This window comes from Episyrphus balteatus, chromosome 1, assembly GCF_945859705.1.
Source record: "Episyrphus balteatus chromosome 1, idEpiBalt1.1, whole genome shotgun sequence".
Lineage (NCBI taxonomy): Eukaryota > Metazoa > Arthropoda > Insecta > Diptera > Syrphidae > Episyrphus > Episyrphus balteatus.
The window spans coordinates 45,112,444-45,133,936 of record NC_079134.1 but is presented as its reverse complement, the minus strand read 5'-3'; positions in this window follow the sequence as shown (position 1 = coordinate 45,133,936).

Below are 21,493 nucleotides of genomic sequence, written 5' to 3'. Positions count from 1 at the left end.
TTGTTGTGTACGCTGATTTCGAATCCATTTCACTTCAAATAAGTCAGCAGCAAGCTTTTTATTAACAACGGATGTTCAGCAACATGTACCCTGTGCATTTTCTTACTTTATCAAATGTACACTTGATGAGAAATATAATTTGGAGAGAACTTTAGTCGGTAAGAATCATTTTTTGAAAATATCTTTGTGTTTAAAAACGTTTTCATTTTTATAAGTTTTGTTTTTATTATTTTAAGTGAGAATTCATCAGATAAATTTATTGAGATGCTGGTGGAAGATCTTACTCATCTCTATAGAGGAGTAATTGAAAAACCAAAAGACATACCCATGCTGTCAATAAGAGGAGATTTGCATCAAAGATATTCACTATGCTGTCATATATGTAAGTTAAATTTTAAGATTACAGATGTTAGGGTAAGAGACCATTGTCACCTCACTGGGTACCTAAATTTTTTCCCGTTCTTTTTCATAACTTTTCGGGATATGATTGTCATCTTTTTGTTAAGAGTCTTTCAAATATACAACGGGATGTTTCAATTATTCAATTGAATATTGAAAAATGAAAATTATTTCTTTATCTAAACGGATATATTTAGACGTTAAAAATCCGGTATTCAGATTCTAATAGCTTACTTCTGTCGAGCATTTCATCCTTATCTAAAAATTTATCGACTGATAATTTGAAGTTTACCAAAAGCGTTTTCGAAAACATTGAATGTGTCTTGTTTACAATTCAATTGAAAACCTTATAAATTAAAAATTCATTTAAAAACCTTACAACAATGTATTTCAAACGGATTTGTCGCAAGCAAAGTATATCGCGTAATGAAATTAAAACATTCAAATAGGTACATACAGAAGTATACATTATATCAATCAACATTGCCTATAGAAAAAAGGGCCAAAGATACGTATGTTCGAAAAAAAGACTTTTTTAAATTAATGAAGAATAGTGTTATTGAAAATAATAGTCCAGTCAAATAAGAATTCAATTTTGGCCTGAATAAAAACTAACTAAAAATATTTACATTCTATAACTTACCTTAAGATCTTAACTGGTTCTTAAAATAAAATAAAAATATTTTGGAGTGTTCTCAACATGCGACACATGAGTTCAAGGACTTTTGAATGACAAATCCAAAGAGACCAAGTTGCAAAAACTATCTGAAAAAATGTATTTAAAATAAAAGCAAAACAGATTATTAAAATAAATAAATAGAAATATTACTTACATTGTTTCCTGCTTACTTTCTTCGTGATTAGCCAGTATTATTTATTTTATATTATTATTTTATTTATTTAATTATTTTATATCCTTTTAATTTGCCAGAGCCACTACAAAATACGTCCGATCACCATGAAACCCTAATTTATTTTATTTTATGCTATTTTATTTTATTTTAATTAATATAATTTTATTCTATTTTATTTTATTTTATTTAATATAATTTAATTCTATTTTATTTTATTTAATATAATTTTATTCTATTTTATTTTATTTTATTTTATTTTAATTTATTTTATTTTATTTTATTTTATTTTATTTTATTTTATTTTATTTTATTTTATTTTATTTTATTTTATTTTATTTTATTTTATTTTATTTTATTTTATTTTATTTTATTTTATTTTATTTTATTTTATTTTATTTTATTTTATTTTATTTTATTTTATTTTATTTTATTTTATTTTATTTTATTTTATTTTATTTTATGCTATTTTATTTTATTTTATTTTATTTTATTTTATTTTATTTTATTTTATTTTATTTTATTTTATTTTATTTTATTTTATTTTATTTTATTTTATTTTATTTTATTTTATTTTATTTTATTTTATTTTATTTTATTTTATTTTATTTTATTTTATTTTATTTTATTTTATTTTATTTTATTTTATTTTATTTTATTTTATTTTATTTTATTTTATTTTATTTTATTTTATTTTATTTTATTTTATTTTATTTTATTTTATTTTATTTTATTTTATTTTATTTTATTTTATTTTATTTTATTTTATTTTATTTTATTTTATTTTATTTTATTTTATTTTATTTTATTTTATTTTATTTTATGTTATTTTATTTTATTTTATTTTATTTTATTTTATTTTATTTTATTTTATTTTATTTTATTTTATTTTATTTTATTTTATTTTTTTCATGTGGTATAAGAAGCAACAGCTATATCAATTTTATCAGTTCTTCAAGATCTTAATTCGACCAAAATGGAGTGAAATTACGAATTATATTAAAGCAATGCCAAAGGTGTTACGCTGCTTAATGCAACATTAACGCATACTTTATCGTATATTTGACATTGGCTTTTATGAATTGTGATGGCTTCAACCGGAAATATTGGAAATTGTTTTCCTAAAATATGGTAAGTTTTCAAGTTATTTACATCGATTATTATATGACTTTTCAAACAATTATAAACAAATAAACATGCATGACAAATTCTCCCTGATCTTTATTTAATTTGTTCAGCAGTATCATCATAATATCCTCTTGGGAAGCTGATGGAGTTCCTTGTCCTTGTGACATATTTCTTCAGCTGCTTCATCTTAGATATCGTCCTATGTACCCTATTCATAAATATTCATCTATAGAATATTTTGATAGATTTTCTTCAACCAAGCTCCTGTTCCTCATGTAAGTTTCCTTAAAATAAATATTTTCTTTTTTTAATTTAAGTGTTTTGTCTCTGAGTAATTATTTTGGGTCCTGTAGAAGTTTTTAATTTCTATAACGAATTATCTTCGAAAAATATCTTAAATGATAGTTTAAGGATTCGCTATCTTTGTCAATCTCCTTCGTGTGTGAAATTGGCAGCAAAATCTGCTAAACATAATTTTTTCGTATTTCAAAGGTCTTTTAGAATATTTTGGGACAAATACTGGAAATTTATTTGACGTTATCATCATTATTTCACATTCAATTGGACTTGTGTTTATAAAACCATGTCATTTACTGCTTTTTGATAATAATTGCAAAGATATCACGTAATATCTGGAGCACACATTAAATTGCCGTTTAGAAATACATTGGAAATGTTTCTTAATTTTTTCCTTTTTTGTTTTTATGACTCTGATTTAAGTCTGAATCAACATCTCTAAAAAGCTTGAATAAACAAACCAGTATTTACTTTGCTTTTGTTATTAACAATATAATTTGCTATCCCGTATTCTTCCAAATATTTGAATGTCTATGACGAAGGTAGGCTGGTAGGGTACATAGGGACTACTAGTTTTATCTTCGCACGTGATAAAGCTATCAAAATAAAGGGAGTGCATCGCAACTTGTTTTCTTCATCGTTTAATTTGTATATAGGAGAATTCTTGAGCCATAAGAACATGTGCTCATCAAGTGCACGACGCATCTGAAATTCTATGAATTGGAATTTCAACACCCTGTACCGTAAAATAAATGTCCGTATATTCGTTATATGATTTTATCGACTCTATAACCAATGCCATTCATATATTACGACTCTTTTAAGTGACAACTCACTTTTCTCTTAACGTCAGTAAAATAGCAAAGCCTGAAATTGTTTTCAATTTTTATGGCACCAAGCTTTTTATAGATTATTTGTAATGGCTTAACAAAACTTGTCACATTTGTAGGAATAAGAAGGTAAGAGTATTTGATATTATTCTAGCCATGCCTCAAACCTTTGCTGAATCCATATTACAAAGTTATAACCAGTGCAGTGGGACGTTTCTCAATGTGAATGGTTCATAGAAGCTTTTGTCCTAAAGCGTAGTACATACTTGTGAAGCAAGTCGTGAAGTGAATTCATACAATTTTTGTTTGTTTTCAATTTTCAAATAAAATATATGAGGAGAGCAGATTCACGAGTGAAAAGATTCCCGTACATTTTGCACTTCACGTCGCACTAAGGAGCATTTGACCTCAAAAACCGGTCAAAATTATTTAAGACTTTTTTTTAGTTGGAAACTAATAAAAACACATACTTAAACATAAAAAAGTATATTTAGCGAAAAAATAATGTAAAAAACACAAAAATATCATAACCATGAAATAAAAAGTCTGGTATTTGGCTTAGTTTGATTGACCAGAATGTGCTAGTGTGTAGATTTCTCCTAAACGGCTTTTCCGATTTCAACGACTTTTTTTACACAAAATCTACTTATATATCTTAACATAATTAAGTATCAAAATTTTTCAAAAAAGTGTTGTTTTGGGTTTCAAAAAAAAAATTGTGAGTTACTAAACATTTTTTTTTTTTTTTTATAAGTATTTTATATACTAAAATTTTTAAAATCTTAAATAACAAAACAGTTAAATTAAAAGTATGATATTTTAGTCAGTCTGATTCATCAATCATCACTGTGGTCCAGTCCAGTGGCGTATTGAGGGGGGGGCTCAGGGGGCTCAAGCCCCCCCCAAGCCTGCAAAATCATGTCATTATTTGGCTGATTTCATCATAATCTACATGATTAACTGAGACTTGTTCGTAAATCTTGGAGATCTAGAGGCAGCTCAGATGATCGAGCCCCCTCCAAGTTCTGAAATGGCTGTTTGTGTTTGTTTGAGTAAGAGCCTTAGCTGACGTTGAGGGTTGGGATAATTTTTTCGGATTTTAGTCCAATTCAGAATTCTTCAAATATTTTTTTAGTATTTTGACGTCGAACTACCTACATCACCGTTAAATTTTGCAAAACTTCTTTTGCAATCTCAAAAAGCCGTATTTTATCGTCTTTAGTATATTTACTTTTTTTCAAAAATAATATTTTTCTCAAAGATATTGGAAATAGACATTTTTGATATCTCAAAATCTTAGTGGTCAACATAGCTAATGGTTTTTTTAAGCAAATTCCGGTTTGTGCTTCTGATTTGGATTAAAAAAGGAACATATTATGAAAAAGTATATAATTTCGGACTAGACATCAAAAAGAATTTCATTGAAAACACTGGCACACAAAATAATAAAAGTGTCATGTACCAGGAACCAGACCTATCTTTCTATATGTTTTTGGGCCCGCTGAATCCGAATTTCAAGTCCGTTTTGCCCGTTTACCCTCCAGTTTTGAGAAAAATGTAAAAAAAGGCACAAAACTTCTTTTTTTTGAGTTTTTTGCATTTTACTCAAAACTGGAGGGTGACAGGGGCAAACGGACTTGAAATTCGATTCAGCGTGCCCAAAAACTTTAAGAAAGATAGGTCTGGTTCCTGGTACATGACACTTTTTTTATTTTGTGTGCCGGTGAAATTAGTTTATGAGACTTTCACGTTCTGCATTGGACTTTTTGAGCATTCACTTGTCCATAGGGCAATGATTTGTTCGGCATTTTTTCATTCATTTAGATTTTCTGATCCAATTCAGTTCACTTTGTTTTTGTTCTTGAATTTGATGCCTTTTTCAGTGAATCTGCAAATTTTGGACACAATATTATCGAAACTTATATTTTGATTGTTTTGTAATGTTTATTTGGTGTTAAATTAATACAAAAAGCATAAAACACATGAGTAATGAAATATCATAATTCATCACTGCCTCTGTGTTTGCAACCTCATTGCTTTAAACTCTACCCAACAAATTTTTCTTTGAAAATTTGCAATAATATCGCCCATGTTCTGCATTTCACTTACATACATATTTAATATGTCTCCCATAATGTGACTTCTTCTTATATTTTCTTTTAAATTCTGCTTTTTTTCCATTAAAGTTGCCAATAAAATTGCATCCATGTTCAAAGTAGCAGCAATTTTACTTTAGAAACAAAATAAAATTGGATGATCCTTTAGTTTTGACAGTTCGAAGCATTTTCGAAGTTTTCGAAATCGACCAAAGGTCAATTTCACGTGAAATTGAAAAGTGATTTCAATTCACTCTCGGTCGAATTGCGGAACATGGGCGTTTATATCGAAAAAAGTGATGAGTATAGATCAAAAACTAGACGTCATAGGAATAAAAGTGTTTTTTTTTTAAGATGACTGAACACCTCGCTGTTTGTGTAAAAGGTTTGCGATACAAGATTTAAAAAAAAAAAACACTATTTTGAATGTAAAAAAAAAAGACAGTAGTACGAAATTGTCGAAAGCAGTAAAATGCTACAATACCACTTTCAGTACCGCAGCACAGCGCTTTTCTCTTGATCAAAGAAGAATAAAAATGAGAGAAAAAAAAAATTAAAAAATTTTTTCAGCCCCCCCCAAATTTTTTTCTGGATACGCCACTGGTCCAGTCTTATCGTTTCTTCTATTTCTTCATGATCTGGTTCTTCTGGCTCAAAAAGCTCTATGGTTTCAGTTAAAAAGGGTTGGCTTTTGCTGCGTTTCCTTTGGTGATTAGAACTCAGGAGTGGATCGGATGTGAGCAGAAGCCTATTCAAAACATCTTGATTGCACTGAGTCCTTGAAAATTTTCTTGCAAAATCATGGCGGTATGAGCGAAAATGGTTATTGCGGGCCTCGGCAGCTTCTTCTGATAACTGGCCGGTAGGTAGGATAGCGTATTTTATTACTGTTGATCCATGTACAAGGATCTTATGAAGAGTTGGCGTCATTGGATGCAAACCGTAAAGTTGTACATACATTCTTGCAGTATCCTTGCAAAATTCTTCAAATTTCCTTTCATTAATCTTGTGACCTGATGACATCGCTTCAAGGATAATTTTGAGTTTCACAATGAAATCTTTGTTTATGCCTGTTATTTCAGCAGCTAAATCCGGATCGGCGAAAAATCTTCGAGACGTGTTCCCAGAGTTTGAATTTCCAAAACCTGCTTTTGGCATATAAATTATCAGTCCAGTCCTTTCCCTGTATTCCTTTTGAATTCTTTCTTTAACTTCTTTAACAGATTGTTTTTCTTCTGTAGTTCGGGCTTGTCATTTTTTTAGAGGAAGTTTATATGAAAGATGTAGTATCGTTTCAAATAAACGAATTCTGGAATGCAGAATCGACAAGCCGAATCTTAATGACTGCGGATCCTCTTCATTTGTGTTTTCAAAATCATTGAAGCTTTTGGACGTTTTTCCACAAATGTAACATCTCATGGTAGATGTTGTTCCAGTTGCTGCATTGCAAACCTTCCCATCAACAATGGTAGGAAGTAATGTATGTCGCACGAAAGCGGCTGCCTTTGGATGCATTATTTTCGTCCTCCGCAGTTGAGTTACTTGGTCTTCAACGTACTTTATTTCATTCGTAATGTCAACAGTTTCGTGAAAAAATCGAATGCGGATTGGCCGGCAAAAACTCGTGGATGATGGTGTGGGATTTTGCCATAAAACCTTTTTTCTGTCCGCAATGTGTGACTGCAACCTTAAGGGAATCAAGGAGCTTTGAAATATGTTAGAGTCATCTTGAGTGCTATCTTGGAACTTTTGCTGATAAGCAGATTGGTGGGAGCCATCACAACCCCATTTTGAAATAAGTTCCAGGTTTTTTAATTCTTCTTCAGTACAGTTTTGGAGAACATCCTCAAGAAAGAGGCAAAGTCTTGAAACAGTGTGATCAAGTAAATCTTGCAGAACAACGTCGTGAAGCAAAACTATCCAATTTTTTTCACCACGAAATTTCACAGGAACGTTCACGGGTGACCAAAAAAAAATGTATGGATTCACTTCACGACTTGCTTCACCAAGTATGTACTAGGCTTTAATAAAAACAAGTCTCACATGCTAAAAGAAGCTTTTAATATACATGGAGTCGAGTCATTAAAAATGCATTGATTTAACAATTCAGGGTGAATTTTATTTTATAGACTTGATGAATAAAAAATAAAATGAAAATGTACCTTATATTTTTTGTACTTGTTTCGGTTCTGTTAAGATATCTCATATTTCTCACATATGTGCCCTTAATAATGAAAGTGGACTAGGTCACTCCTAAAAATGGCATCAAATCTAGCCTAAAAATAATTATTATTTAAGGGGTAAAGTTTATTTGAAAGCGAAATTGCAGTGAATAAACTTCTTTATTGCTCCTCTAGTGATTTTATAAAAGAAATATAATTAAATCGTTATAAGAAAATTTTTATGTAAGTTTTTCTTCAAACAATGCAAAAAGTGACTTAGTCCACTTTCATAATCATGGGCACATATGCGTGTTTTGGACTAATATTCGCTTGTAGGATTCTCCGGGCTGATCTCAATATTGTTAATAGTTGCATCGCATTGCTACGTCACATATTTCACCTAGAATTTCTCCGTCATAGACTCTATAGCCCGTGCTCGGGCGCCAATTTGTGATGTACCTTGGGTGAAAGGCTGGGGTACAATCGTGTCAAATCTAGTGAAAGATCTTGGTTTTCATAAAAACCTATTGTTTATTCATTCAAATTTAAACTTGTCCCAGTTTTCAACGACTTTGAATAAGTTTTCTACGGTAATATAATACCGGCTATACATTAACCAATTCCTTGGAGTCCGTATTTTAATAGGCTTTTTAGTGAAAAACTCTTAACCTGTCTGTTGTTATTCCTTCTGTGCATTCTTCTATTTTTACTTTAAAAATTCAATTTCTGTTTTTACTTGTGGTAACCAGTTTCTTAAGATAACCTTGATTTTGTCTTTAGTTTTGGTCTTCCAACTTTCAAGTGACTTTTTTTGACGGATGCACGGAATGCTGAATGTGATAGGATTTCACTCCATTTGAGAGTTTAGATGCAATTTTATGTTATATTGAAGTTATCCATCTTTAGAGGATATTCTCATCTCCATTATCATTCGTATTCTCACCAGCCTCATCTTTATCAACATCTTCCCTGTTTCTTAAGCTCTGTCTAAATTTTTTTCTATTTCTAGTGTTGTCTTTTTAATTATCTTTTCCATTGATCCAACGGCCATCAGGTGCTCTCTCTTCAGCGGTTACACTTGTTGATGTCTTGATATTTCTACCCCCCCCCCCCCCCCTCCTTTACGATTTTCTTCTTATCTTGGCCTAACATACACGCTCTAGCTTTTTGGCACATTAATCCTGAATCACCCTGTATATTGTACCTCCTAAGTTTGGCTTTAAAGGTTTTAATGCATCTATCCTGTTTTCCCTGCTTGTTTCTGAAAGTAGTTTCAGAGTAAGTTTTGGTACGTTCTCTTCTATGTATATATCCCAACGTGTTGTTGAGGTTGAAACAAAATTATACACAAATTGGATAGTGTGAAAAAACTTAACAGCAACCAATGAACACCGGGCTGAATCATTGCAAGATATTAAAAATGCTCGTGGTCCTAGTTCTATTTTGTACATTTGCCTCTTTTCCTTTCATATTAAAACCATTATCATATCTTTGACCTGTACAGTTTCTTACAGAAATTCGAAGTCTGTAGAAAAAATCAAGAGATCATCTAGAAAGTCAATAATATTTGGTAGAAGACAGACAGGGATGGCTTTGTCCATCAACTTTGACATGCTCTGAGCAGCGTTACACAACCCAAATGGCGTAACCGTGAATTGCTATAACGGCGCGGGCGTTACAGTCTTAAAGTCCCTGGGCTTTTTATTTTATTCTTTTAAAGTTGTCTTGTAATGGAAAAGAAAAGAAAATTCGAAAATATCTCACAAAGCAAGAAAGATTCATTACTCGCTTTTACCAAATACGAACCAATTATCCAACCAATTGAATTGATTCACAGAAACAAAGCAAAATGAGTTCAATAGTGACTTGTTTCAACCATGACAAACGATTCTTCTGCGTCATTGGTTGTGAAATTATGTGACCAGACCATCATTCAATTGATTGTAATCATTTTTATTGGTACAGACACAATCAATGTCAAGACAACAAAAATGTATACAGGTTCGTCTTTGTTGGACATGGAGTTAATTTTGCTGCAGACAAAGAATTGTACCTTTATTCTTGGCTTTTGTAATCCTGGTTAAGTTAATATACTCTTAATGTGGTTCATGCGTGAATAATTCTAAAATTTATGCTGAATTGTTTAAATTGTTTGCAACATATCATCTGAAATGAACACTCTTAACTTTTGTTTATATTAGACAATCGCTTCTAAAACTTAATTCTTAGAAGAAATATTAAAGTTTATTTAGACATCAAAATATTTGTTTGACAGTCATGTCTTTGAAGTTAGTTTTAACTTTGCCTCTATTTTCGTGTTTTCTTTTGAATTTATAAAATTTATTTTCAAATTGTTTTGCCTGCAAATGTTACTTTATTATTTATGAAACAAGTTAAACTTATATAGGGATTTTAAAAGTTTCAATATCCCTATGTTTTACATGTCCTTAATTATCCTTTCTATTTCTAAACAGATTAATATCAAATGTTTGATGGTTCCTCACTTTTTCTGCTGACAAAACTTGATAAAACAAGACGGGGTGACGTATCGAGTTGACATGTGTCAAAACGACAATTCTGTTTACGGCTGTGTATTCCTCCACTCGTATTTACCAAGGTGACTGATATTGCCTCCAGCATTCCCTGAACAACTCACCATGGTCTCTTGGACTAAGGCCAAAAGTTCATCTTCCAAATCGGCTGATGTAACGCCTGTCTTATCATTTCTGTCCATTTAAAAAAATGATAAATAGTAAAAATATAGGTCCCACGAGGAAGGCGAAAAGGTCTACCCGGTTTCCAGATAACCGGGGTAAGGTAGAATTATAACGGACTCTGCCAAGGCATCCGAAAGTGCTCGTTCGCGACTGGCTTGTCATCTTGACTTTCATTGTTCTACTTACAAAAAAAAACATAATGATTTATCTGACATAGTTTCGTGGCGTCTTTTTTTAGATGAGAGAGCTGTTAAAAATGCCATATTGTGTGCAAACTGCCATTCAATCGTTGGTGACTTTTCGTTTAAGACCTCTGCACTTTCGCTTCTGAGGCAGAGGTGAGCTTCGCTATCCGTTGCCGTCATTGGTGTTGCCAAACCCAGCCAGTAAGCCCAATTTATCTAGAAATTTAAAAAAATCTAATTCGTATGGACTTGCAGTTCAATTGGCTTCGGACAAATATCCTCAAAGCGGTTTCGGGTGTGCGTTTCTTCGTTTATAGTGTTCTACTGCCAATCGCAGCTGCTTTCCGAATTTTTTGACGTTTTGACTCCGCGAGTTCTTTGCTTGAGCGACCTCTAGACCTTCCAACAGTAAGCCACTCTCCATTCTAATCCAAGAAACCCACTTCTGTTCTATTGTAGAGTTGCCATATTTGTTTATAATTTGGTTTGATCACCTTGATAATTTCGAGGATTTCATCTTTTTGTCTGGGAGACACTATGTTTTTTCGTTTCGGTTTTAACATTCCATTGAATAGTTTCAATTCATCTCTCATTGTATCTCATAAAGCTAGAATCCTTCTTTCTAACAATGAATCTAAAGAAACAAAACAGTTCTTTTCATCGACTTTTCAAAGCCATATGTACATAATGTAGCTCCTCTGCATAATTTATAAATATGTCTTCATCGTATGTTCAGAAATTCAATAAAAGAAAAATAATTGCCTTTTCTGGCTTCAATATTATGTACAAAAAAAGATTTTCCACAGAAAATTGATTTGCACTTACGGAAATTGAAAATTTATTGATTCAGCAGCGTTGGAAAAAATGTAAGTCTTCTTTAAGTATAAGTAGCTTGTATATGTATGTAAGTAGGTTCGTACGTGGCATAATATCTCATTTAAATGTGCAAATGAAAATTCTACCAAGTTAACGTAACCTTAACACCAGTTTTTCACTTGGAAAATAATTATATGCCAGCATTATCAACAAAATAATATTGGCTGTTTGCTACCTCTCACATCACATCATGATTAAGCCAAAGCATGAAATTTCAATCTTCAATGCCACTGCCACATGCAATGTATCGTGTGTGGGTGTAGGTGATGTTTTTTTTTTCCTATACACACACTCTTACACAGAGAAATCCCAGGATAATAATGCCATCATCAGAGCCCCATCATCATATAGTGGCAGTCATCTCGTTGAATTGACTACTCTTCCGCGTACTTAAAGCAACAACCGGCACCACAATTCAATTCAGGACTCACTCCATTCAAAACAACTTCACAGAAACCGCACCTGGGCTCACAACAAGTTCTGCTGTATAACTCTTCACCGTTCACCCTTGCAGTTGTTGTCCTTGATGGTTGTCGTACAATTGTACTTCTTCACGCTTTTATTTAAATCGAAATTGGCTTTCTCCTTGCATTATAAAGGGTACCTACCTACTCGTATTGTGTGTTGTGTATTCTGTTGTATCTGCAGTTGTATATGAGAATGATTGAATACCTGAATGAATAAATAAAAAACCATTCGATATAAATGCGATAAATTTACTGATTCAGAATGAACGCGTTGAGGAAGTTTCATGACTGCCATTGCCAATTCGAAGTCTTATTCTGCGTGCGTTTGGCATTCGTCAGCAGGCAATTCGATTCCAAAAGAAAACAAACAAAGCAGATATCTTTGTTCGAACTCGTCCATCATTGATGTATGAAAAGAAGAAGCAGGATTAAAAGCAACTTATATATCCGATGTAACTACCCATGAACTTTTGTGATGTTGTTTTTTTTTTTTTACATTTTACTTCATTAATAGGGTAAGGTTTTGTATTGGTTTCTTGGAAAAACTATTTAGTTTTTGATGGATATTATTACATTAATTTAACTATACAAATATGAAAACAAACACCACACTAACCTGAATGCATTTCGGAGCAGTTGCGCTTCATCTTCAGCAATCACGAACACGTATATTTATACACTCTTTTTCATCAGAATAGGTACACCGTTGTTCAAATCCAAAATATGGTATATTTCCGAACATGGTGACCGAACTTAGAATTTTTTAATTTTAATTAACACTTCGCAGATTCGGTTTGGCATCGAATCATAAAGCTGCTTCAAGTAATAGAGCGAAATTTACCGCCAAGCTAGTTTAATTGCTGCAATTAGCGACTGTTTGTCTTCATATTGTAGACCTTACGAGCTAACCACCCCCAAACATTTTCGATTAAATTGAGGTCTGGTGAGTATGGTGGCCATTGAAGTAAATTCACATTCTGTTGCTGGATCCAGTTTTTGACAACGCAGGCTGTATGGATTGGGGCGTTGTCATGCTGAAACGTCCAGTTTATGGGTCCAAAAATAGTGGAAAATTTCTTTCCAATATTCTTTTATAGGTATTGGCCTTCATTCTTGATGTTTGGAACTCAAGTTCAATAGTTCCATAATAGGAAACTGCCCCCCAAATCATAACACCATACCTTCTCGGCTATGATGTCTGGCTAAAAATCGCTCCTCCTTCCTAATGTCATGAAAATAGTAATTGTACCCATCTGGGCCATCCAGGTTAAACTTCTTTTCATCAGAGAATACCACAAAGCGCCATTCTTCTTTCCACGTCATATGAGATCTTGAAAAATCCAGTCGCATACACTTCCACTGTTGGTTTAAAGGTGGTTTCTTTTGCAGATTAAGCCGTTTTAGAAAGTTTGAGTTTTGTATCACACGTCTGACTGTTGACGTACTTACAGTTACACCCGAAAATTGCTTTATTTTTGCCACGGTGTGAGAGGAATTGGATGCACATCTTAAAATTGATCTCTTATCAGCTTCTGTTGCTACCCTATTATTACCACCTTTGATGTTTTTTCCATAACAACTTTTGTTTCTGATGTAAAAACAAATCACGTTTGCGCTTCTCTTAATTTTTTTCGCAATAGCACGTCCACTTAAACCAATATCTTTAAGAACATCGATTTTCGCTTTTTCTGCAGTGTTAAGGGCTGTTGCGCGACCCATGATTTTTTGAATTTTTATAATCACCGTAAATTTAATAGAAAACACTAATTTTGTTTTATTTAATGGCTTTTCGCCTCAAAACACACATAAATATTCAAAATAACGGTTGTGTACCTATTCTGATGAAAATAAAAAAAATGCATATTTTGCAAGGAATGCTTTGCATCGTTATAATTCGAAAAAATCTGTGCTATTTTGATATTTTTTTTAATGGTATATTAGCTAACATTTAAGTCAATAATTTACTATTTAAAAATTATAAGAAAGCTTACCATTATCGGAAAATAATTGTATTTTTGATTTGAAAAACGGTGTATCTATTCTGATGAAAACGAGTGTATATTAGTTATATTCTGTTTTTTTTTTTTGTGCTCAGGGTAGGTTAGTGAAGGTTAAGTTATGTTAGGTTATGTTAGGAAATGTTAGACCAGATTAGGTAAGGAAGGCGGAGAAGTTCTTCTTCTCTTTTATTCTTTCTGATTTAGAAGTCGATTTGTCTGATTTGGAAGGACTATCTCATTTTTTCCTTGGATCAGCAGAGTCCATCCTTTTCCATCCACGAGTTTGTTCTTCGCATGACCTGGTTCAACTTTCTTTGCGCGATATAGGTCATTCTCAATCCGTGTGAAGTCTCCATTCGAGCGCATTTAGAATATCGCTCTACCTGGCCGAGTTGAAGGCATTTCGTACATCTAGCGAGCGGCAATTGCCATCAAGACGATCTTCTTCGAGTAGTGGTTTAATTACTGTAACTTTGGTAATAGGAGGATGTTGGACAAAACAATTGACTTCTTCGAATATATCTCGAAGCCGATAAATTTCTATTCCGGTTTCCATTCTAATAAAAAATATTAAAAAATTTAAAACTTTCTGTTGGTTTTTGATTAATAACGTCAAAAAAAGTATACATATACCGTTAAGATCCACTAAGATGTGTAAGTGTACAATACAATACTGTACTTGCGGATAGCAAGTATTTCTTACAACTACTTTTTTTTTTGTATTCAATATTATTGGATACAAATTTCCATTTTGAAGAACTCCTGGTTTCATCTTATTTTTATTTGCCATCTCGAAGACATTCGAATGTTGACGAGAGTCTACACATGTGTTCTCCTTTTAGCTTTCGTTGAGTTTCTATTTCTCTAGTTTTGGTCCAGAGTTATTTCTGCAACCTCTTCATTCAAAGATTGCAAAGATGCAATACTGCTTTTTAAAGGAGAAGTAGATAGAACTTCATTACTTCTTCAAGGTACTTTGTTTGTTTTTGTATTATTTCCTACAGGAACTACCGCTTATTTTGCCCTCCAGGAAAAGATTTTATGTGAGTTGTTAAAAACTTATCTATACGTATGGGCGACAATCGTTTTTAAGTAACCTATGTTTAATATCATTAAACTCCGATTCTACTGCTGAAGAAATTGCAGTGTCCATATCATAGTTACCATATCCAAATATACATAGGTATCAATATACCCGAAAAAAGGGGAAAGTATGGTATGTATTAGTTTTTTTATTCTTATTACAAGACTTGGAAGGTAATATGGGTTTATGTTACATCCGGAAAGGGAGGTATCCATGTCAGATAAGCTAGAATTGGTAATTTCACCACGTGGATTAATTGTATTTATTTCTTTTCATCTAGACACCATGTGTATGAAGTGAGAAATATCTAACCTAATAAAAGATGAAGGTAATTTATTCGGGTTTTTAGTTTTAAGAGCCTTAAAAGTGCTTTAAGGCTCTTAAGGTAATGTTGGAGATTTTTACACTCTCCAAAAATTCGTGAATTCGCACCTAATAATGCCTTATCGAAGTACAGATATAACATCATTACTGCATGGTAGTTTTTATTTATATTAGTTAAATGAAATTATTTTCAGTAATAAACAGTTATCAAGTGGGCCACGTGTTCCGATATTTTTCGGAATAAAAAAAACTTTTCCAAAAATTAAATATCACTTCCAATTTTGCCAAATTTTCTCTAATTTTAAAATTCTTGCTAAACTTTTTTTGGCCTTCTCTCCCTTTTCAGAGTACAATCGGATTAATCGTCAAGATATCCCATTTCCTGGATGAACTCTCTCTTTCCATTTAACCACCATACCTTTCAGCCAATATGGAGTGGCAGATTTTCTCTGGCCACTAAACATGTTTGCTGAAGAGCGCCAAAGTGTCGAAATACCGCGGTTACTCGTTACTTTCTCCGGTGCTAATGCAAATCGTTCTCATGGAATTCGCCGCAAGCTGGTTTCACTTCCAATTCCAAGTCACGATGATCCATGAATACATTCACCTCAAATTCTCCTACCTATTTATTAGCAAGGAAATAATGTTTAAAAATTTAAGAAAAATTGTTTGCTTATCCCTCCGAATAAAGAATTAAACTATCGGAAAAATATCTGGCGCGGAGTAAAGTCCAAATCTAGAAAAGAAAGCGGCATTTTTAGCTAAATTTAAATGAAAGTAAATAATTTCAATATTTTATACAATTTTCAATTGAAAATAAAATTTAAAATTAATAGAAAATTGTTCAGTATATTTTAACTTTAATTAAAAAGTCTTATGAAATTAATTTAAGGCTGCAAGCGTTTGTTTACAATACATTTTTTCATGAGCAAGTTATTGAAGCATATCTATGTTTGCATTTCCTTAAAATAGTTCGTGAGTTTTTCATTACAAGAAAGTAAAACAAAACTGCGCGAAATCCAAATTGAATTATATCCTTTCGAATTCTTCCATTAAAAGTGTTCCTTTCAATTTTAAAAACCATTCATGCCCCCAAAGCCCACGTCCAAGGATGATTCATGCATCATAAAATATATCACTTCCGATTATTATTATATTCCATTTCTTCGAAAACGTTAAGAATTTTAATTCTCATATAAATGCGATGGCATGAAACTTATTATTTATATATCTGCATTCAATTTTTTGGAATTTAAAATGCAAACTCATCGCTGCCATCATCATCATCTCATCCAACACAGAAAATATATATATTTTTTTTTATTGAAATTCAAAAGCGCAAAATAAAATCCGAAGCAGTAAAAATCCAATTACATTTCCCTTGATTTCCAGAGGTTTTTACAGAAAAGAGAGAGTGTATATGTTTGTTAGCTGCTGATGGTTTTGCTGAGAATATTGGACATCCTGAATAATGTGGTTGGAGCACCGCCCCATCCGCCCGTCTGACTCAACATCAACCCACAAGCACACCGCACCGCTTTGAAAGCTATCAAAGTTTGAATAAACACACACAGGAGTTTAGAGAAATATAAAAGAGGAGGAAGGATACAATCTCCCTCGAGGTTAAGAGGTTTGGTCGTTCAACCGAAATATGTAGTCAAAAGTGTCCTCAGCATGGTCCATTCGATTTAAGGGTTTGAGGCAGCAGGACTGGTTGCTTCCTTACTTTGGCAAAGCGAAACGAACGAATTCATAATATGTTTGCTATGTTTTGTGCCAAAATGCATTTGGATTTTTATAGTTTGTCGTATATGACGTTGTTACACTAACCATAAATGCATTTGGATTACTATTTTTTTACTCGGTAGCTGTACCTTCATATGTATTTTTGTTTCGTCTCAACACACATATTAATTTTGGAAATGTTATACTATTGAGGATTTGATGTTTATTGCTGGTCGTTATGATGGAACATCAAAAAAGAGAGAATATGAGTTCTCAAACTCGTATATAACTCATGTCAGCTCTTGACAATTTCAATCTCAAGAAATGTCAGTAAAAAGCTTTATATCAAGGTTGTTTTCGTTGTAAAAATATTTCAAATATAGAGTTTTAAGAATAAAGTGGATGAAAAGTATTTACAGTTCCCTTTGAAGAATTTAATAAATAGGAAATGACTTTCAGTATTGCATTGAGAAGATAAACTGCTTAGTACTTAAAGTCACTTTCAAAACTACTTAGTAGTTCAAAGCAGCTTTAAATACTAAGCAGCAGTTAAATTTACCCAAAGAAACTTTATTAATTCAAAACCTGTTTTGAGACTTGTATAAAAAAATATAGACTTCGAAATGTAAAATAAAAGAAAAATGTTTGTTTAAAAATATCTCAGGAACCAGACCTTTAAGAAACTTTTGGTTTTCAGTTATGAATAGAACTTAATTGGTAATTTTTTCACCTAAATGCATATGCCTGTTGATTATAAACTCATATTAATATTTTTCTTGAAAATATCTCGGGAACCAGACAACCAAGAAACTCTTGGTTTTTAATATATGAATAGAGCTTAAAAGACGTTTCTTTTGATGTCTTCACTTTTGGAATATATGTAATTGAAAATAAACTAAAAAGTGATTCGGAGGGATACATATTTAGTTAAACTATCTAATTGACCTGTTTTTAGATTTTTTTGAGTATTCATCGAAGCGTTTTTGATGAACCTGGATACCTCTGACCACGGAGCAAGAAATTTTAGATTTTGTTCAATCAATGGATCAATATCTGGGCATTAAAAAGCGTTAACGTCAGTCCTTCCCGTCAAACATTGACTTTCTTCCTCTACCTATAAAGTTTATTTTTTTATTCTAAGAAGTTGCCGGAGTGGTAAATTTCTAAGTTGTTTTTGTCTTCTGACGACTGCATAGTTAACTCGTTTTCTAGCACTGGGTTAAGTTCTCACTTGAAGTTCACATAATAAACGATTTTCTATGTGTTTTAAAATCGCTGTCTCCTTGTGTCACAGGTTTAATTCCAGCACGAACAGGAAAGGGCAGATATAGTTCCAGTTTTTTTCTTTGGTTATAAGCACCACACTATGCCTCTGATATAAAGTTCTCTTACTGCTGAATGTAGATTTTTCAAGGGCCTCCAACGAGTGAGAATGGCAGCGATTGATCGCAGACAGTTTCCTTCGGATGCTTAACATTAGCACTTTGCTAGCCAATGCTTATGTTATCGTGTGCTTCGGATAGCATGTGCCATAATCGGAAACTTGACTCTGTCGAACCGTCATAAACTTATGCCTCTTACAAAAAAATGCTTTCTGTAAACTGTCCGTTTTCGGGAATCGGCTTCTGGTGCAGCGGCTTATGTAAACTTACAATTGCAAGTGATGGAAATAATGTATGTTATTCCTAGAATCCCTGAAGCTGTCCTCATAGCTTTTATCCATTTTCATTCATTGGATGTTGTCCGTTTTAGATTTGGTGAGACGTGTTGATTGGATTTGCTTAGATTTTAATATGCGAAGAGAATAAGTTATCGTAACAATATGCAGCAGCGCTTTGTTAACATATGAATTGGAAAATTCCTTGGACCATCGTTTTACAAAACCTAGGGAAGAATTGGCCTTATTTCTGTGGCCACGAGCCATAACAGCTTAAGTCTATTTTTCATACTTTTCAGGAGAGCAGTTTAAAGTTTCAAAAATTCACTGGGATTCGGGAAATTGATATTTTAAAGATTTTTGATTTGGTAAAATAAAGAAGAACTACTCCTTTTTCATAAATGTAGCACTTTTTGTTATTGACATTGAGTTATTAAAGAAATAAACACTTAAGCTGTTATGGCTTATTGCGAATTAAAAAAATAATTGGCGAATCTCAAGTCAGGTTGTTTTGCCTTATTTAATTTTTACAAATAAATTTCTTAAATCGAGTTAGGCTGTTATAGTGCGTTTAAGTTAAATAATTAATGTTCCTATATGTACTTAAGTCGTTTTGCCTTCAAGGAAATTAATTTAACCATAGACTTGTTATGGTAAGTTAAGTTTTTTTTTAAGCAAAGTTTTGAACACTTAACACCATAATTAATATTTCTTAAGATAATTCTAAAGAAATTTAAAAAAAAGACATTGTTTTTTAAAAAAATGTAATTAAAAATACTTCACCAATACAAATGTACCTACAAGTACTTACATGTATGTGTTCAGTTTTAACTGTTTGTCGGTCTTTCAACCAATTTTTTTTATTTGATTGCATTAAAATGGTCAAAAAGAAAAAAAGAATTTCAGAACATAAATTTAGCGTACGTAAACGTTTGCTAATACTTACTTTAAATGCACCTTTTTGTCTTTATTTGAGAATGTGATTTTCTTCTTTAACAATTCTTTAAATTGAAATAAATAGTAACAATAACAGTGATTTGACCCCTTTTCGTACCTATCGAAATATAAACAGTAAAAAATCAAATATTTGAAATGTTTGTATTTTTGGTGTTTGTTGTTTAATTATTATCTTTTTTAAAGGAATCCAGGAATTTTTTCAAATTATGTAATAGAAAATAATAACAAAAGATATGGTAAACATAAAAACGTACATAAATAAAATAAAAATATTTGTTAAAGAGTAAAAATATTGTAGTTAATTTAATCTTCCTCCAAATCAGATTCCACCAAATCATCAATGCTGCATTTTAAGTTGTCATAAAATGAATGGCAATCTGGATTAATATATTGTTTTAGGTCCATGAGATCTCTCTTTTTCTCCTTTGAAATGCAATCACCAGCTCCCCTTTTTCCTATTTTTAAAACCTTGAATGGTTCTTTTCATCTAAAGTATATTTAAACGACACCTCACTGATACTTTTTGTGTATCGTAACCAGCGAACAGCATTCCACGAAAACTTACTTCCATCTTCACCCATTCTTTTCGATGAAAACTTGGACTTCGAGAATTTTGCAAAATCATAAAAATCTTCGGATTTCATTTCTATGGTTCGCGGTAACCGAACCATTTTTTTTTTGTCATATTTCCGAATTTCATCATTTCTTATTGTCATACCCAAGCAAGGTAAGCCACCTACAGAAGTGACGTCTTACAGACCAATATCGCTTATACCAATTATGGCAAAAGTTTTTGAAAAACTGCTTCTGAAGAGACTTAGCAAAATTATAGAAGAAAGAAGGTTAATCCCAAATCATCAGTTTGGCTTTAGAAATAAACATTCCACGATAGACCAAGTTCATAGAATAACGGATGTAATAGAAAAAGCATTAGAAGAAAAACAAGTCTGTTCAGCTATTTTCTTAGATGTTGCTCAAGCCTTTGACAAGGTTTGGCATGAGGGACTTGAGTACAAACTGCAAAGGGATCTTCCCAGACAGTACTATGAAATATTAAAATCGTACATCTCAGACCGATTGTTTAGAGTAAGGTACGATCAAGAATATTCGGAATTGAAGAAAATAGAAGCCGGTGTACCACAAGGAAGTGTCCTAGGTCCTACCCTGTATTTACTATACACAAGGGATATCCCAGTTGGGAATCACACCATAATGGCTACTTTTGCAGATGATACCGCAATTTTGGTACCCGACAAATGTGTCTCTAGGGGAGCAGTAAAGCTGCAATATGCCGTCGACACAGTCAGAGATTGGACCGAAAAATGGCGTATCAAACTCAATGAAACAAAATCTTCACATATAAACTTTACAAATAAAAAGATAAACAATATTCCAATATTCATTAATAATCAAGCTGTACCTTACGCCAATACGGCCAAATACCTTGGAATGACTTTGGATGCAAAGCTAAAGTGGAAAGAGCACATCAAAAAGAAAAGAGAAGAACTAAACTTGAAATATAGAAAAATGTACTGGTTACTTGGTAACAACTCTGATTTATCAACCCAAAACAAAATAATGCTGTATAATCAAGTACTAAAGCCTGTTTGGACCTATGGTATCCAATTATGGGGCTGTACAAAGAAAACAAATACCGAAATCATCCAAAAATTCCAAAACAAAGTCCTTCGTGGAATCGTTAATGCACCTTGGTACATAAGAAATAGCGATCTACATC